The sequence below is a fragment of the Leiobunum rupestre genome, chromosome 5, assembly GCF_980474605.1.
Source record: "Leiobunum rupestre chromosome 5, qqLeiRupe1.1.hap1, whole genome shotgun sequence".
Taxonomy (NCBI): Eukaryota; Metazoa; Arthropoda; class Arachnida; order Opiliones; family Sclerosomatidae; genus Leiobunum; species Leiobunum rupestre.
In genome coordinates this window covers 69965501-69979431 of record NC_143388.1, presented here as the reverse complement: position 1 = coordinate 69979431, position 13931 = coordinate 69965501, and the positions used below count along the sequence as shown (strand labels likewise).

The 13931-nt window shown below is 36.7% G+C and overlaps 1 long non-coding RNA gene and 4 other non-coding genes across 5 annotated transcripts; 1 reads left to right on the top strand and 4 right to left on the bottom strand.

Annotated features, from left to right (window-relative positions):
- Nucleotides 1–85: 85 nt before the first annotated feature.
- On the bottom strand, nucleotides 86–157 carry TRNAP-CGG (transfer RNA proline (anticodon CGG)). Its single transcript has one exon. It is a non-coding gene; the product is annotated as a tRNA-Pro (tRNA).
- A 319-nt stretch (nucleotides 158–476) lies between these two features.
- Nucleotides 477–548, bottom strand: TRNAP-CGG (transfer RNA proline (anticodon CGG)). Its single transcript has one exon. It is a non-coding gene; the product is annotated as a tRNA-Pro (tRNA).
- A 187-nt stretch (nucleotides 549–735) lies between these two features.
- On the bottom strand, nucleotides 736–807 carry TRNAP-CGG (transfer RNA proline (anticodon CGG)). Its single transcript has one exon. It is a non-coding gene; the product is annotated as a tRNA-Pro (tRNA).
- A 58-nt stretch (nucleotides 808–865) lies between these two features.
- Nucleotides 866–938, bottom strand: TRNAP-CGG (transfer RNA proline (anticodon CGG)). The gene has a single exon. It is a non-coding gene; the product is annotated as a tRNA-Pro (tRNA).
- A 3637-nt stretch (nucleotides 939–4575) lies between these two features.
- LOC149945708 (uncharacterized) lies at nucleotides 4576–5845 on the top strand. Its single transcript, XR_016480990.1, has 5 exons — nucleotides 4576–4758; nucleotides 4839–4887; nucleotides 5023–5179; nucleotides 5262–5459; nucleotides 5553–5845. It is a non-coding gene; the product is annotated as an uncharacterized LOC149945708 (long non-coding RNA).
- Nucleotides 5846–13931: the final 8086 nt, after the last annotated feature.

Sequence of the window (13931 nt, the reverse complement as noted above, 5' to 3'; positions counted from 1 at the left end):
AGAATCATACCCCTAGACCAACCGACCAACCATTATCCAAATGTAAAGAATGTTTAGGTTCAAAAACCCTATTTCGGAAAATTAAGGGTCCGTCCGGGATTTGAACCCGGGACCTCCCGCACCCGAAGCGAGAATCATACCCCTAGACCAACGGACCGACAAGTATCCGAAATGTAAAGAATGATAAGGTTTGAAAAACCTATTTCGGAAAATTAAGGGTGCCTCCGGGATTTGAACCCGGGACCTCTCGCACCCGAAGCGATAATCATACCCCTAGACCAACGGACCGACTAGAATCCGAAATGTAAAGAATGATAAGGTTTGAAAAACCTATTTCGGAAAATTAAGGGTGCCTCCGGGATTTGAACCCGGGACCTCCCGCACCCGAAACGAGAATCATACCCCAAGACCAATCGACCAACCGTTATCCAAATGTAAAAAATGTTTAGGTTCAAAATCCTATTTCGGAAAATTAAGGGTCCGTCCGGGATTTGAACCCGGGACCTTCCGCACCCGAAGCGAGAATCATACCCCTAGACTAACGGACCGACTATTACTCGAAATGTAAAGAATGATAAGGTTTAAAAACCTATTTAGGAAAATTTTGGCTCCGTCCGGGATTCTAACCCGGGACCTCTGGCACCCGAAGCTAGAATAATACCCTTAGACCAACGGACTGACGTATAACCGAAATGTAAAGAAAGATAAGGTTAAATACCTATTTCGGAAAATGAAGGGTCCGTCCGGGATTTGAACCCGGGACCTCTCGCACCCGAAGCGAGAATCATACCCCAAGACCAACGGACCAATTATTATACGATATGTAAAGAATGATAAAGTTTAAAAACCTATTTCGGAAAATTAAGGGTCCTTCCGGGATTTGAACCCAGGACCTCTCGCACCCGAAGCGAGAATCATACCCCTAGACCAAAGGAACCGACTATTCTCCGAAATGGAAGGAATTATAAGGTTTGAAAAACCTATTTCGGAAAATTAAGGGTCCTTCCGGGATTTGAACCCAGGACCTCTCGCACCCGAAGCGAGAATCATACCCCAAGACCAACGGACCATTTATTAAACGATATGTAGAGAATGATAAAGTTTAAAAACCTATTTCGGAAAATTTAGGGTACGTCCGGTATTTGAATCCTGGACCTCTCGCACCAGAAGCGAGAATCATACCTCTAGACCAACGGACCGACTTTGTGCGATATGTAAAGTATGATAGGGTTTAAAAACCAATTTCGGAAAATTAAGGGTCCGTTTTTCTCACTGATTACATTTAGATTTTGTATTTTTCTAGACAAGTGTTGTAATTTATATTTTTTGTTACCATAATATCTCGCAATTTAAATACATGGAATAAAATTATTTTTGAGTATATTTGTCTTACGGTGAAAACTTTAAAATATAGAGCCATACTAGATTAATTAAAAATGCGTTTTCTATTCGGGGGGGGGGGGGTGTTGGGATTTTGAACAGGTTTCCCACTCTTTTATAGTCCGGGGTGGTTTTTAGGGGAGAGCTATTTCGGCGGACTGAAACACCGAAGTGTGAGACCTAATTACGTTAGTAATGGTTACTCAAATTTTCCGTTAACTCTTCTATTTTGAGTGTCGCTAAGCCTACTTTTCGCCAAATAAGAAAAAGACAACTTTTTACAAACGGTTTTTATGCGAGAGTGAGCTTTTTTTTATTTATTTATTTCGCGTGCTGAGCGCTGCGCGCTGCACGCTTTCGCTCGTAACAAATATATTATCGTTATACAATACAATATTTTGTTATGCGTTTAACGGTTAGTTTGAAATTTTGATTGTTTTATATATAGGGTAACTAATAACAAATAAAGTGCAATCTTTTAAGCGCGCAATTTACTCTTGACGCGAGTTTTTTAATAGGGGGAACTATATTGGAATTTAAAATTTTGACCTTTTTCCATATAAAAATAGCGAAAAGAGACACAACAAAATACACGTATTCCAAATAACGAAACCTTCATACTCATAGGAAGCAGATTTTTACTTTAATAACCTTATATCTGGCCCTTTGTTTTAAAACAGTCGTCTGCTACGGTGTCATCACTAGTTTGAATAAATAAATAAGTACATAGTTATTGTAAAGTAATTATCATGCTTTTTTATTTGTATTTAATTAATATGTAAACGAGTTTTACTTTCATTTAATTTATAAATTCTCTCTGTTAGTTTGCATTTTATAATATTTTACAATGAAGTGGCACTTGGTTTTTATTGTTATTTTTAGGGCTTGATATCGCTTAAAACTTGTACTCTGCTACCAAATAAATAAACTTCAGTTTACTTTTAAACTGAAAATTATATACATTACATTTATAATATTTTCACATTAAATTAGAGTTTGAATCATGAATAACAAGATGCTAGCCTGTGGTTTGTGACTTGGGTATTAGCTTAGCTGATTATTATTTTTATTATTATTAGTATAAAAATCCTGATCAGTTCTTATCTTTTTCTGGATATTACTGGAAAACATAACAATGATAACACTCCCCTTACATAGTTGCAGTCTCTCTCACATCTCAATGGGTGGATATCAATACTAAATTAATCATCAAATTAGGGGCTATGTAGTTGATAATATTCTTGATTAGGTAGTTTAGAAAACATTTATACTGATTTAATATTGTGTTTTCTTTTGGGAGTTGCAACAAATTAAATGGTCAACTTACGTGTAATCCTTTGCATTTTAATATTTTATCAGTTTCCTGTTACAGTTTCAAGGCTCAAATTTAAGGAAATGGTTTTAAAATATATACATTTCCTTCTGATAAATATGAATATCAATTTGTGAAAAGGAGAGGAAAATTGATGAAATGTAATAAAATATATTTGGCTTTTGAAAGTAATTGCAAAAAATATCTCTTAAAATCTAAAGCAATATCTGTACCTTTCTAGGTACCAACTCACCCCCCCTCCCCCCCATAAATTACCTTTAAACTGCTTTGATAAAAGCATTTTTAATTAATATCTGGCTCTTTTCCCTGCCCTACAGGGCATATTTATCGTAGAAATTATTATTGTAAATATAAGCCATAAGTAACCATTCAGTTACAAGATCCAATAATCAATAACTTAATATCGTTACTTGTAGGTCACTTTGAATAAACAATTTATGTAATTGTCATTTCGGGTCACTCGGAGGTCATTCCAGTTTTTTTTTAGAAGTTTTATAACTTTTCACTTTATAGTAAAAAATTTTAGTTTTCTTAATGACAGATCCTACACTTTGATTCAAACCAAAATGCAAAGAACCAATATTAAAAATGTTGAAGACTAGAGTTTCAATTTCATAAGAATTCTTAAAATTTTAGCAATTAAAGGTAGGAGCTACAGAGATATCATAAATTTCACAATAATAATTCTTGATTCGTGCTTTCCAAATGTGTAGTTATCATAATTCTTTAAATTTAGTAAATTTCACTTTGCATAACCAAATCATTAACTTCAATACTTGCAAAAGTCTGATAAGACTTCATACATACTTTTGATTTGATTCATGCATTTTCCAACTAAAATTTACCAGATTCGGTCTTGTCTTTAAAAAACAATTTAAAGAATTCAGTTACATTTCCAGTTGGAAAAAACACAATTTAATCAAGTAATTTTTTCTACTGAGACCTCACACTGTTAACAAAAATGGGGTCAAATTGATCAGTGCCCACTCTAATTTTAACCATTGCTGTCACTCCTTCATTTCCAGTCTAAAATATATTAAAACTGAAGAAAAGGACTGGCTTTTCAACTGCAAATTTAACAGAATTATTTTCACAAAATACCTTAACACTTATCTTCACTTATAGTCACAGTTTTATATTCTAAATTTGGAACTCTTTTTAATTCAATAGCAAGCTAGACAGCTAGTCAGAGTTTCTACTTTTCAACAAGTTACAAGGCCCCTGAGCTGAAATAATGTATATCCTACTACATCCTAGAAGGCCATCTAATCAGAGAGTGTAAAGTCGCTTCGCTACAGAGAGGCGCCTCTTCCTATCCCCGTAATGTTAAAATTTCGTGGTACGTTTTTTCCCCATGAGAGCGTTGAAGAAGCAGACGACAGTGTTTGCAATTCCCGGACACACGATGGCACTGTAAAATTGCTTATCAAAGAAAAATAAATTTTGCTCTCAGTAGGTTAAAGTTGAATTCAGCTCAGTCAGCTGTGATGTTGAATTATTTTAACTATTTAAGTAAAACAGTTGATTTCCTAAGAAATATAAAAGTAAGTACAAGAAAAATCCCTCCCTCCCTATTTCATTTCATTATTATCAACTGTACTTTTTTAAATATCAAAAGAAATTCGTGGAATCTAAAGTGGAATATTTTATGGGCTGGCCAAATCTTAATTAAATATACCAAAACCATGGTAGAACATTGGTGTTTTGAATAGCAGCGGTGAATTAAATATTCTGAAATATAATTAAGAACATTTTATTTTAAAAGGTTTGGACTTTCAATGGCTTTGCAAATTTCTAAATCTTCGTCAGTGAATTGTCCTTTACCTTGCAAAACCCAATGGTTATCATATTTGGACAATTCTTCATCATGGTCCAGAAGCTGGTACTTTAAACGAGTCTGTTTAAAATAAAGTCATCCAAATTGTCAATTCAATATGAATCTGATGGTTTTAAGAGGCTATTGACTGATGCAGCTCTGTACGCTGCCTGGTATTGTTGAGGATTTGGATGATCTCAATTGTCTCCTTATTGGCGAATGGAACAAAGTAGTTTTCTAAAAATCTTGACTAATTCTTCCAGTTACTAAGAACTTAAAACCAAAATTATCCTTTATATCATTCCATAGGAGTAGCAAAGACTGAATTGATAGTTTCCCCCCTTCAATACAAGGTAAGGTTTTATTCCTACAGTTCTGAAGCTACCATGTATTAAACGTTTCCAATTTTTCTTTCAGCATTGGTATGTGGATGGATTGATCAGTCATTACTCTCTTACTGTGTGTTTCATTGTTTAATGTCCTGCTATTGCAGCAATCAAAAAGGCCGTTCAAGTGTAAGAGGAACTCTGCTGTGTATGTGCTTTCAATTGTTAAAACTCTCCTAATCCCATTGAACAGGCCATTTGAATTAGAAACACTTTGACTGCAAATTTGGGCAGCTAAACTGACTTTCATGTTAGAAAATGCTGGTAACTTGATATGTTTACGTTTCAGCATATGTGTGCTTTGAAATTTACCAATTTCTTGGTCTATTTTGAAAAAATGTTCTAGGACTGCCCAAGAAACTAGATTGCCTTCCACTATTATGGGATACCGTTTGAAATTGTTCCTCACACTTTTCAAGAGATGTGGAGGATCAATTTCAATGAATGGCTTTTCCACTGATATCCCCATACTTTTGAACAAATTTTGATTGCCTGTTCCTTGGTCACAGACTACAGCTTTGACAATAAGGCCAATACGTTTTAGGTGAGTTACGCAATCATGAAGCAATATCTTCAAAGTCTGTTCGTGACAAACATCTTTTGTGAGGAAGTAACCAATTGGTAGTTTGAATTTCAGTTTTATGTCATTCACCATGAACACTAGGGCCTGATTTGCGTACTATTTTGACCTTCCATATGGACCGAAGTCTACGAAACCCGAGGGGGTAGCCACTTAAGAAATATGGTGTACAAATAGCGAGAAATAAAAAAAAACATTCCTAGAAATCCACAAGAAATATTGCAAATATCAGAAATATTTGGAAATCTGGTGTACAATTTTTTTCCAAGTGCCTACCCCCTCGACGAAACCTTCAATGTTATCGTTTTCATTATTGTCAAAATGTTTAGTTGAATGGCTATAATTATGTTCAGTAGAAATATATTTAAATGGAATAGAATTCAATAGATAGTTCTGGGTTTAAATTCATAGGAATTGACTTTATCCAGTAAAAAAAAATTCATTTAAAGCTAGTGTTCATCATTGTGAATATTTTATATAAATTATCATTTTCTTCGTTGAATTGATTTTGGAGGGCATAATTTGGCATTTGTAGTGCTGCGTTTACCTTACAAAGATTGTAGTTGTAATATGATCTTCAGGTGCATTTATATTTGCTACTATTTGAATTAATTATAAATGAACATAAGGCAGTAAGAGACCATGGCGGGATATGTTATAGCCTTCAGTTTACCTAGGGAAAACCGTGGTTTCATTGGAATTTTCCAAAAAAAATAGTAGGTGTAGCTAATGGTGTAAGCCGGTTTTTGGTTTTGATATTCATAAAACAATCGTCAGTGAAATGAAGACCGCAAAATACATGGTTAAAGTGCAAGTAATCTGTAGTTTTATTTTGGAGCTTTTCACTGTTTACATTTTGCAGCCACTGCAGAACTATTAAGTTTTAAGAAATGTTAATGCTTATTAAATTAAAACGCGTATTCACCGGTCTTTATCCCTTGGAAACTTGAAAAAAAAAGACAGACGCGTGGTTACCTTTTTATTCGATTTACAATTTTTAGCCGAACAAGACATTTCAAAATAAATTAAACTCGCAAAAATAGCTAAAACACTTCCTTTTTTGCGTCTTCTCAAACTCTAATCCAGCGCGCGCCGGAGATACTACTAGCGCCATCAAACGGCCGGGAATTGTGGACATTCTCGGCGAATAAAATCGTACCACGGATTTTTTAAAGAGAGGCGCCTCTCTGTAGCGAAGCGACTTTACACTCTCTGATCTAATGGCGTATAATTCTACAATCTTTGTTGCGAGAATTTCAAATTATTATTAAAACTTACCCGAAAGTTCTAATTATTAGTTAAAATTTTAAATAATTAGCGTTAATACAATTGTTTAGTAATAATAATTTTTAATTAAATAAATACATCTCAACCAAATTTATTTATAAATAATACGTTTTTAAAAACCGAAAAGTTTTAACACTAGTTTAAGGCGACATCGCCATAGAGATAGAAAATAAGTAGAGGCCCAGACAGCTGCTTTCTGTTATGGAAATTTCATCCCCCCCCCCGTGGCATGCGTTATAGGGAAGAAGCACGTAGCGCCACCACACCGTTCTGGAGGAACTAGAAACCATCGCCTGAAAGCAAAATCCACGTAACTATATACACAAGTCTTAAGAAGTTACGTGGATTTTGCTTTCAGGCAACGAAATAGGCGTGAGAAACCATGGGCCAAATAATGATAAATCCAGGACATGACTCTATGCGAAAAACCCGTCCAATAGCGCTAACACCCGACCACTATTGCCCCCTATTGGGAAAAATGCGCGATCGCGGACCTACGTCATTTTGGGGGCAAATTTTTTAGGGGCAGTTTTCAAAAATAATACACGTGGTCGTTATAGTAAATATCCTGGAATATTAATTCACAGTTATCATATCTAGTGTGGTTATTAATGTAAGTACTTGTTTACGTACTAGGTTCATAATTAGTATAATATATATAATATTAAACATATACTTTCCTAGAATCGTTCACCTTAATCCAAAAATGAGGGGCCAATATTGCAGGATTTTCGAATTACAACCGCCACTTATATCCGAATTTCGACTTAGTCAACACAGTGTGTTAGAATTTATAGCCCGGTGTACCTAGTAACAAAGACCATACCACCGGAGGCCTATCATCATAGTGCCCTACGCCAGCGTCCCCAAGCCCGGACAGGTGACAAATCCAGCATGGGTAGCAGAACCCCACTACTGATGGTCTCACCTTTGACACAAGCCACTCAACCCAGCAGAAGGTGCAGCAATGGGTGGACCAATCCCCACTTCGCACACAGCAGTGGGATTTAGAATGGATGCTATAGCAACTCCCGCCGACACCCTACCTATGAAGGTAAGGAGCCAAACCCTTTGGAAACAGCTGGCACCGGAGATCCCGGTGGGCCCCAAAAGGCCGGGAAACAGGACCACCGTGCCCGCATATGGAGGCTCGCCACCCCACAGCAGGCTACCCAATCCGCCGAGGCGGCCAGTTTGCCTGGACCCTCTCCGTTAGCCTGAACCGAAGTTCAGTATCCAGCGCAAACCTGACCGAAGTCGGAGGTGGAGATAGGACCATTTGATCAGAGCTAACAACTCCCAGTGCGCCACCGCCCTTATGGGTTACAAGAGCTGGACCCCGACTCCCCGGTAAAGCCACCAGTTATTGCACACTCTAACCCATTTAGGGCCGACTTAGTCAACACAAGATGGCGTTCGGGAAACCGGAAATTTCTGCTTGATTTTGCTCCCATTTTTTTTTATTTGCACCTTTTCCCCGCCTACTAAAATGGCCGCCCGTTATTTTTGGTGGACGACCGATTTAGTACGTATGAAGGTACCAGAGGCATGTCCTGAATTTATCATTATTTGGCCCATGGAGAAACTAACTACAGCTTTTGAAAGCCAAACTTTTTAGGCTCTAAGGAAATTTCTTCAACTTGTAATAGGCTTTATTATCATAAATAAAGTAAATTTTTTTGAAGTTTGAAATATTACTTGTTTTACATACAATTTTTAATGAATTACAATAATTTAATTAGAGTACTTATGTAATTTAAATAAATCTGAAAATAGTTGAAGCTTGTGAAGTTCCAAATTGTATTTTCCCTTGAGATTCAACAAAACTGGGAGAAAAGTATACAATTTTAAGGGTTTAATAATATTAGTGATATCAGTATTTACAAAAACAACTTTATAGCAGACTTACAGCTAATTATGATTTGGTCAGTTCAGAGACACTCGAGATTAATAATATACATCTAGCACCTACTGTTGCACGGAAGCATTGAAACTCCCAAAAAGTCTTCGGATGTCCAATATGAAACATTCTATGGTCTCCACACTCCCGAGTTAATCCTCAGATAAAGAATATACAGAAGAAAATAGTTGCCCTAATTATTAATATTCCGTGATTTACCTTATTTAAAATTTGTAGTCAGTATGGATGGATTTGGAATCTACTGAAATGGACGAGATTGAAGATGATTCATCTTTAAAAAACTCTTCATGAAATGAGAAAACGAAAGCTTTTATTGAATTTAGACGAAAGATTTGGTCCAACTTCAATAGAACTGTTTAAAGTTTTACACCAAACTGGACTGAAGAATAAAAAATCAGCAATACCCTCGGTTACTACGAAGCTTTGCCATGACAGTTCATTTTTATTCTCCGAAAGCGTACGATTTCTTGAGAAAACACCTTTGTTTACCACATCCCAGCCCTCTACAAGAATGGATTATGGATAAACAAAATCGTTCCAAGTTTTAACTACATTAAAAATGTGAGTGACAAATCAGATCATTAACTTTTAATAGCATTATCTATTGATGAAACGTCAATCAAGAAACATACTGAATGGACAGGAAATGAATTTTCCGGATTCGTAAACTCAAGACACATCAGCCATGGATTAATTAATCCATGCATCAGCCCTTGTATTTATGGCTGTGGCTATCAACGGCCATTGGAAAGTCCCCATAGGATACTTTAAATATAAGATTAAGAAAAATCAGCAGATACACAATAATATAGTCAAAAGAAGCAGTTCGAAGAAAACTTACCACTATAATCCTTTCCCAAGGACAATTTTGTATGCAATGCCAGTCTATCAGAAATATATTATTATGATTGATAATTGTATTTAATCAAGGATACTGTATTTTAAAATACAGTATCCTGGTTTTTTCTCTCGAAGTATCGACGTTGTTTACATTCTGCAATGACGTCGTAGAGCCCAGCTGGTTGCCACAAAGGGAGTTTAGTTTCTTAGATGGCCGTTTGTGGCGCCACGTATTTCTTCCCTATAACGCATAGCTCGTGAAGGGGGATAGCAACGCGGAACAAACCCTCAGATTTCATTGGGCCTCTACTTATTTTCTATCTCTATGGACATCGCGGTCCGCCATTTTATTTTGGAATTTTGTAACAGGGTTGCTAGCTAGGGAAACTTCCTAGCCAATGAAAGCAGACTTATGTCAGAAATGAGTCTATGATGGAAAGCCATTGGTATACTCTTATTTACTGCCAGAGTTAATATCGGTTAAATAATCGGTACCGATGCCCACACTAATTTAAACGTTGTCAAGAGTCAAAACGAAGATGGCGTCAAACACTACAAAGAAAATGCTGGTCACGAGACTTGGATACCTTACCTCACACAGTCGTCCCGTACACTGTTTCCTTTTTCCATATAATACCGATTATAACCGATACCAATAAATAAACCGATTTTAACCGAAACTTATATCTAACCGATTATAACCCATACCAATTATAACAGAGAATTAATACCAATAGCGATTATAACAGATTCCAATAAATAACCGTTTATAACCGCTATCAATAACCAACCGATTAAAACCGTAATCAATTATAACCGATACAAATCTATCAACCTAAAGTCGTTGACGTCGATAGCACAGTTGTAGCGGCACGCGGCGCAAGGCATGCCGTTCCCCAATCTTTCTCTTGGGAGATGGATGATGGGTGCAGTGGCATAGAGACAAATATTGAACCCCCCCCCTCACAAAGATCGAAAATGGCACCTAGGGAGGAGTTTAGCGAAGGTTGTTCGATAGGATGGAGGGGAGTGATCGTTTGCCCACTCAATTCAATGGGGGTAGGGGGGGGGTAAATATTTAAACCTACTCAGCCTTGTAGTTAATCCGCCAATGAGAATATAAGTAAAACACGAAAATTAGAGCGATCTAAAAAGTTACTATGGAAATCAAAAACTGTTTCAACTCTTTCGTCAGATCGATACTTTCACCAGGGTTTGAGACCCATGTAAACAGAAATTGGATCGGGTTTCAGAAAACCCCTCTTCTAGGAAATTAGGTTATGTTTCGGCCAGAGTGAACCGTATAATAAGACCACGGTAGCTTGCCAGATAACGAATAAACTATTAAAAAATGACTAAAATTTGTTTTTAACGTATTACGGATATATTTCAGAATAAAAATGAATATTACGAAAACGAACAAGATAGGTTCGTTCCTTTTTTTACCGAACAGATAAGTCTATTTTATGTTTACAATAACCTATCCAAATCAACAATATTATTTTGAAAAAGGCGAACTAGTTATTCAATTATATTGAATGTTTATTTAGTTTTATCCATGGATAAGGGAACTTTGAACATAAGCGACGGTTACTATGGTTAAGATTATTCGTTGATAAGAGGGTGTAACGCTTTTCTACTACTACTATAGGCCTATAGGTGCCTAGCGTTGACATATACTACCACTATGCTACTAGATTAAAATGGTTCGTAAGGACGCTAATGAATTATTAAATAAGGACAAGTTGTTTTGCCATACCCAGATTCTGATTTAATGATCAACTTCTAAGTTACTATTGACAAACATTTCGAATTGAACTACTAAATTAAAACCAAACAATACCGCTAACAAATAAAATACTACTAGATTAATATACATGACCCCAAAATAACTACATGCAGCATGCACTCGACCAATGCAAGACTACTAAAAATTCGCGGTCTACTATATACACTAATTGCGCCATATAAAAAGTACTCATCACTATTCTCGGTCTCGAGACTTGAAAATAAAATGAAAAAGGTAGATGCGAGGAGAGATTTCGTAGAGTTGAAGAGACGAGTTGAAGGCTTGAGACGTTGGAGATAAGGTGAGGCTACTACTATCGTCTACGATGTCGTGGTGGTGATCGGCAGAGGAAAACCATGGTCCGGCGATAACTGATCAATTGGCTGGAGACATCCATAGATTGCGACCAGCGCGAAAACTATGTTCCTTCTATTAAGGTCATCCGGAGCGGGGTGTTTAAGATCATCCTTTCCTTTCGGTCCGGAGATACAGGTCCTCTTCTTCGATTCTTCTTCTTGTCTTCCAGTTTTGTTGTATAGGCCACGTGACTTTTTGGGTCCATCCTGGTTTTTTCGTTACCCAATCGAATTACTATGACGGGCTGTCACGTGGAGGGACACTATGGTTTGAACAATCACCAAATTTCAACGTAGGGCTTTATTTCAAGCGCCCATGTGTTTCACTTTCTTGAGATCACAAGACGCGCACACATTCGGTGACAATTACACCAAACAATAATATCGAGGCGCACTACTATAACTGTAAGCATTGGTCGAGAAAATCTGGCAAAGGTTCGAGTTCAATAATAAATACACGTGGCATGCACACTATACGCTATTCACCGTCGATTCTAAAGACGATCGTAATCAGTGCCTGGGTTGACAGGAGGGCAATTTCGGGCATCTATAGAGGTTCCTTTTAGCAGAGTAGTAACAATGGAAACACGTTGGATCCCTCTTTTGGCCTTTCGCTAACTACTTCCCATTACTACAAACTATCCAACGCGACCATATGGGGATGCCGAAGGACGTAAATAATTGTTTCCCTAACAAAATCTAAAAGAAAGGTAACGTATTGAAAAATATTCGTTACAAGGGTTCGGATAAAAAAAGTATACAATTATACGTTTCACTTTGGATTTTGAATATTTTTATTTTTAGATAAAAAAAGGCCCATTTTGTCCATATGGATATATCCGATTGATATTGAATAGACCTTATCAAATGAACAAAAGTTATGCGAATTCCGAGCACCACCCATAGATTAAATAACTTCGTATATAGCAAGGAGCAACAAACACAACACCCCACACAAGGAGAACGCAACCCATCAAAAGTCGTGGATTTCTTTGTGTACGTATTTCATTGGCTAGACGCTTTAGCGCCTGCTGCCGTCGGAAGGGGAAAATTCGGAAATTGTCTTCAATCCCCCGCCCGTAGAACGTTTAAAATAACTACTTAACTTGAATGGGGTAAAGTGATAATTATGACATGTAATGGCTGTAACTGACAGGGATGATTTTTTTTTGAGATACACACACATCGGTGTCGACCCGAGGCCTTAGACACCCGCACACACACAATAACTGATTAATCAGGGCGAGATATGTGTAACGGCCACGCCAACGGGGGGATACGTGGGGACAGGGGTGGGAACACCCTTGGCGGAAGTATTCCGACCACCCATTAGGGGATTGGTGGTCGTCCTCACACGGCCAACCACAAACTCCGCCTCCCGGACGCCTGGGATTACAGGAGTGAGCCACTACTCCCGGCGACAGGGATGATTGAACTTTCCCTTTCAGACCGAGAGCCTGTTTCTTTGTAGAACGGTACTACAGTGTGTGAAGATATATCTTCTGTATATCTTAATAATTTGTGTCTTGCTTATTATTATTTTATAGAATTAACGACAAGTATGGCTTTCAAAGGTGATAATGTCAAATTGTATTCGAGAGTATTCAAATATTGTAGCGCTTTAAATTGTTCAAACGTGAGAGGAAAAGAGCGAAAAGAAATTTCTTTTTTTTCACTTTCCGAAGGATGAGGAACGGTAAGTCATTACTAAATCTTGACATCTTAACTTTTAACAGAATCCAAGTTAAAACTTTACATATTTTATTAAAAGAAAATTATTTTTAAAGGTGTAAAATCTGGATTTAGCGCTGCTGCCAGGCTCCTCTTCTGAACAAAACTGCATCTCACTTGTATAAGTATAATGTTTTATGCGCTGATCACTTCGATAGAAGTCAATTTATGAATGACAAAAGAAACAAACTTATCTGAAACGCTGTTCCATTATTAACTGAAAAGACCATGGAATCTCCTACTAAGCGCTTCAAGCTTCAGGAACATTCTAAAGCATTAATAGAAGGTCAATAAATAAAATGTTAAGAAAATTGTGCAAAGAAAGTCTCGGGTATGTCAAACATACATTTATATTGTTATTATTCATATAAATATTCGTAAATAACTAATATTGTTATTATTTTATTTATTATAAATATAAATAACTAATGTCATAACTTGGCACTGTTGAATTTAGATACTCGCGTATATTCCAAGTACAATTCACAAACCTATTTATTATTATTGCAAAG